Raw genomic sequence first — 12,204 nt, forward strand, 5'->3', positions numbered from 1 at the left:
ACACACACACACACACACACACACACACACACACACACACACACACACACAAACCAATATTAGCAACAAAGTAACAGGAACTAAAAATTGTTATTCATTGATACTTTTTTTTTTGAGGGTGCAGTGAGCTTTGTTGATGGTATTCAAGAGAGTAGGGCTGCCTGGGCCCCTCCAGCTATTCTTATGAGCATTATGAACATTTTTGTGTTTTTACAAAAATATCATGCCACTTCCATTTTCACATTGGGACTTTTTAATTTAAGCAAATTAAAATTTAAACATAGAAATCTTTCCGCAGCCTGCAGGCTGCTGTTTGATCCTGATGATAGTGTCCTTTGCTGTACAGAAGGTTTTCCGTTTCATGAGGTGCCATTTATTGATTGTTGATTTTAGAGCCTGTAGTGTTGGTGTTTTGTTCAGGAAGTTGTCTCTGTGCCATTGACATCAAGGCTCTCTCCAGTTTTTCTTCTAATACATTTAGTGTCTGATTTTATGTTGAGCTTGAACTTTAAACTCATGCTGGGTGATAAACACCCACCTGGGTATCGAAGGTTGCCAGAATCCTTATGGAAGAATAGGGAGATAGAAAGACCTGGAGAGGCAGGGACTCTACAAGGAGAACAACAGAGACAAAATACCTGGGCTCAGGGGGATCTGCAGAGACTGATATTCCACCTAAGGGCCATGCATAGAGAGGACCTAGACCCCCTGTTCAAAGGAAGAACATTCACTGTTCAGTTTCCAAATGGGTTCCCTAGAAACAGGGAAGGGGCTGTCTCTGACATGAACTCAGTGGTTGGCTCTTTGATCACCTCCTTCTGAGGGGTGCAATCTTGCCAGGCCACAAAGAAAGATGATGTAGCCAGACCTGATGAGACCTGATAAGCTAGGGTCGTAGAAGGGGCAGAGGTCCTCCCCTATCAGGGACTAGGGAAAGGGTGTATGGGGAGAAGAGGAAAGTTGGGTGAGAATGGGAGGAGAGGAGGGAGGGGGTTGCAGAGGGGTTACAAAGTGAATAAATTGTAATAAATAAATATAAAAATAAAATTCAATTAAAAACATGGAAAGCAAAATTTCTTGTGGTTCATATATTCAAGTTATTTTTATTTCCATATCAAAATTAAGGCACAACTAAATTTAATACAGTATGATTGTCATTCTTTTTTTCTGTTGTTTTTGTGGACCTGCTGTCATTGTTTGTGTTGTGTTTAATCACCTAACTTTGCCTATCTACGTGATTGCAATTTTCTATTAAGGGACAATAAATCTTCAGAATCAAAGACAACTGCATAGGGCTTTTTATTGCTGTTTTTTGTTTCCTTTATGCTTTATCCTTCCTCTGAATTTAACTTCTACTTGTCGCTATGATTTTAGAGAACAGCAGGTCAAGTGCTCAAGCTTAATCAATATCCTGTCTTTCCCAGGTTATGTTTTTCATTTTCTAGCAGTCCACTGCATGCCTAGCAATCCTGCCTATATACTTAGGGCCTCATTGTTTTAATGCCTTAAATTAGCACCGTTCAGATCTGGAAGGAATAAGCAAAAAGTGTATCCTGGAAAATAAAATCTGTTTCTTCCTTGTAGTATTTTTTTTGTTTATTTCTAGATTATTTGGATTCTTCCACTGAGCATAAATTGATGCTTAAATTCCACCAAGAGTTTGGCAGTTCAGTACTGAGCCAGGCATATTCCATTGAAAGTTCAGATCCATCTGCTGTTCTGATCTCTGCTTTGTAATCTTGGATAAGAAAAAAAAAAATCTTGGTTTCCAATTTCCTGACTGAGGAGGCTTATATGCAAGGTCTATAATGAATAGTTTTGATAGTGGACTTGGCGAAATGTAGAATCAGCTAGGAGAGGTTTTCGCCGAGGAACTGTCTACATTAGATTGGTCTGCCAGTAATTCTGTGACATAATTTCTTACTTGGGTTGAGTTGGCAAGACCCAGCTTAAATATAGGCAGCATCATTTCATGGGGTAGGCCCTGAACTGAATGAAAGACCGTGAACTGATCAGCTGTGTGCATGCAGTCAGTCAGTCTTTCACTCTGACTGTGGCTGTGACTGTCTGTTGCACACTTTTTGCTCCCTAGACTTCCATAATATCAGAGTTTACTCTGACACTATAAGACAAGTCAGCCATTCTTGTGATGAGCTGCTGTTCTCAGGATGCTTTGTCATAGCAGCAGAAAACAAACTAAGAATTTTTCTAGGTAGAAACATGTCTTCTATACACAAGTACCTTTTAGGCATAACATTGTCAATTAGTAGGGATGTTATATAAATGAGCAGGATATGCTCCAAGAGGAAACACTGAAAACTGGGAAATTGCCTCAAAGAAAAAAAAAAAAAAAACTAGGTTAAGAAAATGAAGTATGTTGGGAATTTCAAATCGGTGGTTTTCATATTAAATTAGAAAATTCAGAGAGCCATAATGTAAGATACACACTTCTGTCAACTCATGAAAGAAAGTCACCCTACATTAAGGGTGGCCACGGCCTCTGCTCACATACCTGTCACTTCCACAACTACTCTAAACACCCAGGGATTTCTACTGAAGGATCAGTAGAAATGATCCTGACCCATTCAAGGGGAAAGGATGTTCTGTGTAACAAATGGCCTTGGGACTCTGGGTTTTCACATGCTGCCTTTGGAATTTAATCCTCACAAAGCTCTCCAACTGTTTTCACTTTGCTGTCTTAGCTAATTTGTTTATATACAGAATTAATCTGGCATGGCTTCCTAATAAATCCATTAAAAGATCAAATATCAGTGACATTTATTAATTCAAAACAAGGCAATTTCACCTCTCTTGAAGTTCTCAGTGGAATAGAGAGATTAAATATCTATGTTGAGTAGATATTTTACATAGAACAAACAGGAACTTAATCTTAACTGTCTCAACTGCAAACAAAATTGGGGAACCTGTGAGATATGTTTTTCTTGTTTGGGTCTCCCGTTAAGTTGCAAGGTATATTTTTCTTGTTTTGGTTAAATGGGTAGAAGGAGAGACTAATCAAGCTGCATTATGTTCACGTATAAAATTGTCAAAGAATAAGATTATTAATAAGAAATTGTTTTAAAAGTCCATTGCCAATTTGGAAACAAAAAAAATTTAAAAGACACTGGAAGAAGGAAACACTGAGAAGCATATGTGCTCTTCTCTAACTGCAGAGCTGTGACTGCTGGTAAGTTTGTATCTCTTAGACAAACAACACCTCCTCTTTGTTGAAACCACTTCTCTTTATTATCTTTAATATCCTGCCCTCAGGCACTAAGACCTTCTTATGGAATCATCCAGCCTCACAGCAGGTAATAAAAATGAGAAACCTCACTACTAATAAACCTTGACATTCTTTTCTCATCTGTGCCTAATTTTCTTTGGCCATAGATGGCACACACCTTGGGGTGGGGTTTAGGGTTCATAATAAGTTTTCTCATGCTTAAATCATCTTCAATGACAGTGCCAGGAAACATGCTGCCTCCCTGTTGAGCTCAGAGGGCCCATTCTTGCTGATGAGTACACAAAAGAAGAGCCATTCTCAAGCCACACTGTCCAAAGCACACCTGTTTGCCTTTACACCCTGGGACTTTGTAGTTTTGTTTTGGTTTCTTTTGAGCCTCTTTGGGCAAAAATTCAAACTGAACAAGAAGAGGAGGATAAGGGATGGCTCACTGGTTTTCTATCATTTGCGGGAAAAAAAATGGCATCAGTAACACTCCATTTATTCAAGATCATGCAACAATCAGAGTCTGCAAAGCAGAATCCCTGGCTCTCTCTCCTGAATACATTAATGTTAATAGTCTGAATAACAGGGATAAACGGATGTCTGGAGCAGAGTTTGTAGCCTGGATTCTCAGACTCCGATTTGATTAGAGGAAGTCGCAAATGTCTCTTTCTAGAGCCCTGTCCCCTCCATCATCTCACTGCTGTAAACACAGATATGTATCCAGGAATTCATTAGTGACTATTTTCCAGAATGAAATTAATTTGCCAGAGACTCGGTAAAGTGGTAGTTTTTTTTTTTTTTTTTTTGTGGGGGGGGGGGCGGAATAACACATTTTGCAATTGTTCCTCCTTCGGAATCTGCATACAGAGACATACCTTCTGTCGTCTCACAATAGTGAATGTTGGGGCAGATAGTGTGTGTGGAGACCAGAAGGTGACATTAGGAATCCAGCTGTGTCACTTGCAACTGTATGCTCTTGAGACAAGGTCTCTCATTGAACCTGGTGCAAAGCTGGCAGCAAATAAGGCCAATGACCCTTCAGTCTGTGTCCTCACACTATCAAAGACCCTCACACATTCCTGGCTTTTCATATTGTTGCTAGGAATTTAAAGCCAGATCCTTATGCTGGCACAGCAAGTGCTCTTCCACACTGAGGCAACCCCCCCCCCATAGTATCATTTTGTTAATATCTCTTTTTGTGTAAAGGAAAACTCAAAGGAATGTATTGGTGGCATAAAACATCTATTGGAGTAAAGCCATCATTTTCTATGGTAAAACATACAAGAAAGCCAGACTTAGTGATATCCTCACTGCTCTTCTCCGGGTGTCCACAGTTCACAATGAGCCACACATTTTCAAGAAGACATAGAGAAAAGGCACGTAGCCACTATCAACTGCATGGTCCTTACCAGACTTTCTATATACTTGATTTTTGGATCAATGTTAATACTTCTGCACTTTTTCTCTATTAAAAAAATATTTTTTTTTAAAAAGATGTTTGTTCTGGTGTTCATCAGAGCCCAGACTTAGTATTAGATTTAGGGAAATGTCAATAATAGCCTTCCATTTGAGCCTTATTCATGAGAAAACATTGGTGTCAGATGAAAGGCCGTAGAGAGCAATGTATATCATGTTCTTGTCCCCATCCCCACTGTACCTCCCTTCAACAAACTAATGTCAAGTTCTAATGTCTCAAGTGACAAAGCTCTGAAGGTCTCTAGTGGGTCACAATGCTCCTTTTTGAGAGCTCACCTTTATAAAGTCATAGATTGCTGTATCTCATAATAAATCATATATGTGTGCGCTGAAATAAAAACAAAATAGTTGTGGCAATATGTGGTGATGAAGAGTTTCTCAATCCCTAAGAGCTCTCCGGACTTGGCGAAGCACTGAGCAATGACAGTATGAAGAGAGACCACATTAAATTTATTTGTTTTACAAATGCTTGCCTCCAGCTCCTGTCAAATTATCAGTTCTGTCAGCTTCTTCAAAACCCTGTCGGTATCTGAGCTCAAGCCTTCAATACCATCTCAAAGCCTAATAGTTTTTTAAGTGATCTTTTCCTTGTCAGCCTTTTAAATTATAATGCATCTACATACATCTGACAAGTCATCTCTTTACATCTAAAGATCTTTAACACACTGTCTTAGATGTCACAAAGTTCCCTCATTACATAGCCACTTCTTAGAAGCCATGTGTAATATAACTTTCAGGTTTCATGGGGTCTTGTTTTTAATTTTGTTCGCTTTTCCTGATGGCCCACTTATCCTTTACTACCAGGATCAAATGCTATCATTTCTGCACACGCTGCATGATATTATCTTCTGCAATTTAGACCCAGGTTGATCTCTGCTCCTTCTGACCATGTTCTGGAAGCAATTACCCCATTTGTGTTTCTCTCTTACCTAACTGCAGTATATTGAGAAATGTGCCCTTGACCCTCAGCACCAGTATAGTCAACACAGCATGTACCATGTTGTATAAAGTAATTCTACTCATTTCTCAGGTGCTGCTATTTTTTTTTTTAACTTTTCAGATGATTGCATTGTCACTTTTGTTCAGATTTGTTACTAGGCTACTAGGTTCAACAATTTTATTAAAGGGCATCAGATTAATTTCTCTGGAGGGATAGGACTTAAAAGTAAAATGCTTTCTTTTAAAAAGAATTTTTAAATGTTTGCTATTACTTTTATATTTGTAAGTGTGTGTCTGACTTTGTGAGTGTATGCCACATGTATACAGATTCACACAGAAGCCAGAGGAAGGTGTCAGATCCATTGGAACTGGAGTTGGAGGTAATGGAGCTGCTCCATGTAGGTGCCAGGAACTAAAAAAAGCTTTGGTGTTCTGGGAGAACAGTAATAAATTTCTCTTTACCCCTACATCTTCTCCACAATCCTACAAACATAATTTCAATGGATCAGGAGACACTTTCAACAAATCCAAGCAATGTATGTATTAATAGTAAATGAAAAAGGAAGAAGAGATACTTTTTTTTTTAATTTAAGAACATGGAAAGGGATTCCAGATCATTGCTCCATCTCTGGAAACCTTCTCCAGCCAGCCGTGGAAGACAGGTGAGATCTGTTGTGTCAGTCCCCTACCTGCAGCAGGCCACCGGGCAAACACAGCAGTGGTGAGCTTTGCCTGGCTCCCTGAACCCTCCATCTACTGGACCTAACTCTTACCTATATTCCTGGAGGCCAGCAGGTCCCAAGGACCACCAGGTAAGACCCCATGAACCACAATTTCCAGCCTGTCCTGTCCTCCCATCAACCCATGAGCTGAAAGAGCCTATGTGTCCCCTGTGCACTCCATTCTGCTCTCAGAGCCCAGAACCCTGGGGGCCCTCAGAAAACACCTGGGGAAGACAGAAGCCTATGGCTCCTGGGGAACAACAGTCTGCAGAGCAAACACAACACAGGTGAGTTACACCTGACCCTCTGCACCCTCCATCTACTGGAGCTCACATCAACACACATTCCTGGAAGTGAGGGGCTGCCAGGGCCCACCAGCCAATAACAGAGACATCGAGATTGCTAAAGGCTAGGACAAGAACAAACATAACAAGCACGTGCAAATGCACACAGACACGACACACACACACACACACACACACACACACACATACCATAGATGTATAACTTGAATAAAAACTGACAAATGTGTGATATTTCCTAATCTGGACATCAAACATTTTAACATGACAGAGTGTTCCATTTTGTACTTCTCAGATCAGTTCCCTTTTATACGGAACTTTCTATTTCACCACTATTTATTTAAATTTTTTATTATTATCATTTATTAAAGTTTATTCAATTTGTATCTGTATGTGGCCCCCTCACTTCTCTCTTCCTAACCCCATCCTCCTCCGCTTTGCCCCTCCCCTAGTCCACTGATACAAGAGGTCTTCCTCTCCTTCTATTTGATCCTAACATATCAGGTCTTAACAGGACTGTTTGCAATGTCTTCCTCTATGGCCTGGCTAGGCTGCACACCCCCAGAGTTCAGTAATTAGAAAGCTTGCAATATTTTGATATTCATCAATACAGATTTTTTTTACTTTAATTAAATATACAGTAAATCAGAAGCTAGATACAAAGGTGCTTGCTTCTTCCACTCATCTGCTAGTGAAGGCCATCCATATTTTTTCCACAAATGTTTGCTAAATACCCATTTAAGAGGAACTGCCTCTGACATAATCTGTTTGGCCTGCTCTTTGATCACCTCCCCTAAGGGGGGAGCAGCTTTACCAGGCCACAGAAGATGACAATGCAGCCACTTCTGATGAAAACTGATTGTCTAAGATCAGAAAGAAGGAGAGGAAGACCTCCCCTATCAGTGGACTTGGGGAGGGGCATGCATGCAGAAAGGGGAGAAAGGGTGGGATCGGGAGGGGAGGAGGGAGAGGCTTATGGGGGGATACAAAATGAATAAAGTGTAATTAATAATAATAAAAATAAAAACAAAAAAATTCTCTCATTCAATACTTGCCAACTGCATCCTCTTCTCTTCCTTGCATGCTCCCCCATCTCCTGTCTCCACAGATACACTTCTCATTCTTTCCCTTCATAAAAGAGCAGACTCGCCAGTAATATCAATCAAACACTGAATAGCAAGATGTAATGATGTGGAAACAACACTTCATATAAAGGTTTGATGAGGCAAGCCAGTAGGAGGAAAACTGTCCCAATAGAAGCAAAAGACACACTACTCCCAATGTTAGACGTCCAACAAAAACCCCATAGTAAACATCTATAACATGTATGCAGAGGGCATAACAAAGACACATGCTACTCTGAGCCCTGCTTTGTTGTATCTGTGCACTGTGGTCTTCTAGTGCTTTCAACCTCTTTGGGGCTACAAATCATTCCTTCCCCTCTTCTGAGAAGTTCCTTGAGCTTAGTCTCTCTAATGTTTGGTTCTGGGTCTGCATATCTGCTTCAATCAGCTGCTGGAGGAAGCCTCTCTGATGATGTTGGGGAGGAGGAGGATGACTTACCAAGGCATTGATCCTATGAGTATAGCAGAATATCATTAGGAATCTTTCTATTGATTTTTCTTTTTTTGGTCCATTGTATATTTGTTCCGACAACGAAAGGGAAGGAAGAGAGATGATAGGATATAGAAAGAAATGAAAAAGAAATTAACCTAACTGCTCAGAATGAAAACATATAATGGCTACTGCCATTTCCTGGACTTGCTGCTATAGCATAGCATTGCGGGCATGCAGTTCAGCACACCTTCTTATTTCTCACAAAATCCATCCTTGAGTGTTCAATGTGAATACACTGTTAATTGTTACACAGATATTGAGCTGAGATACAGCTCAGTTGGTGGAGGATTTTCTAGTACACACTGAGGCTGGCTTCTATCCTCAACACTACATTAAAAACTCCCAGCCCATGGAAGGAGGGAACAAGACAATTAGAATGCAGGAGTGTTCACGCTTTACCTAATGGCATTGAGGTCAGCATAGGCGACGAGAGATCTGGTCTAAATATAATTTTTATTAAATGTTAATAAAGAAAAAGAAACATGAATACACAAACGCATAGACAGCTAATTTAGAGATATTTAATTTTTTTTGGATGCTACTTATTGCGAATATTATTTTTTCCACAAAGAAAACATATTCTATGATGTTTCCAGCATTTGAAATTTCTTAAAAATTAAGTTGGCAAACATAATTAAACTGAGTACAAGCCCAGGAAACTGTCTGTGTTCCTGAGAGTTGTGTATGGCCTTGAGAAAAGAACTTCTGCAGCTGTGGTGTAAATATCAACTGAGCAGAGCCAAATGCTGGTGCTATTTAGCTATTGAGAAAACCTTGCTATTCTCAAGTTGGCACTAATGGGTCCTCTACACCACACTTAAGAAATGCATGCCAAGCCAAAGGGAAGTCCATCTGCTTTGAGGAAAGAAACTAGTACCTCATCTTAAGTTTAACACTGATAAAACAGGGCCAGATGAAAGGGGAGGAGGTCCTCCCCAATCAGTGGACTTGGAAAGGGGCAGGGAGGAGATAAGGGAGGAAGGGAGGGTTTGGGAGGGAATGAGGGAGTGGGATACAGCTGGGATACAGAGTTAATAAAATGTAACTAATAAAAAATAAATTAAAAAAAAAACACTGGGTTGCTTCCTGAAAGTGAGCCATAACCAAGACTCTCTAATTTAATATGAGTTTGAAAAAAGAGAAAACAGATTCATAAATTCATTCACATTAACTTCTTTTTTTTAATTTTTAAAGTGTTTTTTTAATACATGAAAACTTATTTTTTATTCTTAAGTGAAAAACCTTATGAAATGCTGCATTTCAGATGTTTTACATTTATATCTGTATGTGGTTTACATGGACATATACTTGCATGATGTAGCTGGTTATCATGACTAGTAAAACTGTTTACAGATACAGTGAAGATTATTTCTTTGTTATTTTGTTAGAAGAAATGTTTTTTATATATTATGCATGAAGCCACAAATGTGAGTATATCTGTTTTTAAACAACTACGCATCACTTTATTTGCAAAAAGAGACTAAGAAATAAAATGATAAAAATCAAAACAATACATTTCTAGAAATATGTATGGTCCTTTAACCCAGAGATGTACTAAAGAGTTAATCGAAACTGTCTTCAAAATATGTTTGTTTGTTACCTATATTATTCTTGCTTGCAGAGAATTGTGTTAGACTGGAGTATACATACGGAAAGCAGTAAAACTTTATCTTCACCACAGATAAATCCACCTTCCAAGATGAAAAAGGGTATCTCTTGCTTTTACTCAAATGCTAACTATATGTGTGTGTATATATATATATATATATATATATATATATATATATATATATAGATAGATAGATAGATAGATAGATAGATATAGATATAGATATATAGATATATGTATATATAGATAGATATACACACACATACAAAGAAAAGGGAAGAGAAGAAAATCAGCAGAAGAGTTAAACAGATGATATCACAGTGGGTGATATGTCATTGACAAGTATCTTTACATATTATAGGTCTGAGAGAGGGCCAGTAGAAAGAGCTAAGATCTAAATATCAAGAAAACAATCCAGCAAAAAGAAAAGAAATGCATACAGAACTAAGTAGTGAGTTCTCAAAAAAAATCAAACACAAGTATGAGAAATGTTTAAAGAGATGCTCAACATCCTTAGGCAGAAAGGAAATGTAGACTAAACCTGCTTTGAGATCCCATAATTCCCTGAATCAGGCTGAAATAAGCAAATGATTTCATATGTTGGCAAAGAAGCCAGAAAACAGGTTATTGTTTGTTGGTCATAGGTGCTGCAGTTGAGAGGGAAGCTCATCAAGCCTTCGTTTTCTGAAAGAGCAGAGTGATTGATTACAGAAATCAGCAGGTAGGGACCTAACACAAAGAAGTTCAGCCTTCTTGGAAAAGACTGACACCCATGTAGCTGGAGTCAGTTACTTTATTCAGACATTATATAAGGTAAATTGGAGCTGGGAAAGGTTACAACTACAGAGGTATCTTGCTGTTGATGCCCATGAGAGCAGACAACGCACACAAATCTCTGCCCCTTTTGAATATGGCTAACCATAATCCAGGTTTTTCAGGAGTGTCTTAGGACCAATGTTTATGCGGCTCCAAGTTCCCACATACCACCAAGTGAATATTCTCCAGAGAGACAAAGTTCAAACAGTCTCAGAACAATTTCTCAGCTTTCACTGTTTAATCTAAACATAGCAAAGGGTTTGCTGAAACATTTCACTTAAAGCCAACACAAAGGCTTTACTATATAGATTCACTTAAACCAGACATTAAGGCTTTACTTTACATATTACTATGGTGGTGGGAGTAGAAACTCAAAGAGCCACTATGGAAAGCACTGTGGTTGTTTCTTGAGAAGCTGGTAATGGCTCTACTTCAAAATTCAGCTATACCAATCTTAAGAAGTAACCTGAAAATGCAGATATGAGTTTCCAGTTGCCAGGTAATTGCCTCTGTCTACACCACAGATTGCTTGAGGAATTTGAGAGACTGACTGACTTTAAGGGATTTTGGATCCAGATGATGACAACACACTAGGAAAGCAGACTTTGCCAGGTGTAGAAAGCATTTGCTGAGAGATGAGAAATAGCTTTGCTAATGACTAGAATGTTAAAAATCCAACAACAACAAACTTTTTCTCCTATTTCTGTGTGTGTCTTCTGTCAATTATTGGTTTTCGTTATTCCATTATTTGGTGCTCTATTTGTTAACTCTAGTGTATGTAATAAAAAATTGAAAGAGAAATTGTGTGTACAAAAAAAAAAAAAGAATGTATCCAAGGACCCTTCGTCCGACTATAGAGAAGCTTGATAGTCTGTGTTCATTGCTGCTCGATTCATAATAGCCAGAAATTGGAAACAGCCTAGAGGTCCATCAACTGATGGATGGATAATGACAATGTACATTTATGTGGAATATTATTCACTTTTAGAAAGTAAATAAAAGCATAAAATTCAGAAATAGCTAGATTGAACTAGAAAAAAATAAATCCTGGTGAGACAATCTAAAACCAAAAATACAAAATATTTTATGAGGATGTTAATTTTTAAGCTTTTGGTATGTATGCTACCATCTAGATAACCACAGAGACTTGGTAACAGAAGAAAGGAGATACTCTTCCCAGAAAGGGGAATACAATATCATATTATGGGGAGATAAATGGAAACTAGAAGAGAAGGATTAAATAGAAATAAGAAAGGTAAGAAGGTTAAAGAAGGGAATATAGAGAAGGGAAAATTAATGGTAAAAGACATTTGAAAAACACTTTAGAAGTATATGACTGTAGAAGCTTCCTAAATATATACATATAAAAAAGGACCTCCCCTATCAGTGGATTTGGGGAGTGACATGCATGCAGAAAGGGGAGGGAAGGTATGATCGGGAGAGGAGGAGGGAGGGGCTTATGGGGGGATACAAAATGAATAAATTGTAATTAAT

The sequence above is a fragment of the Psammomys obesus genome, unplaced genomic scaffold (genome assembly GCF_907164565.1).
Source record: "Psammomys obesus unplaced genomic scaffold, mPsaObe1.curated_primary_1811, whole genome shotgun sequence".
Classification (NCBI taxonomy): Eukaryota; Metazoa; Chordata; class Mammalia; order Rodentia; family Muridae; genus Psammomys; species Psammomys obesus.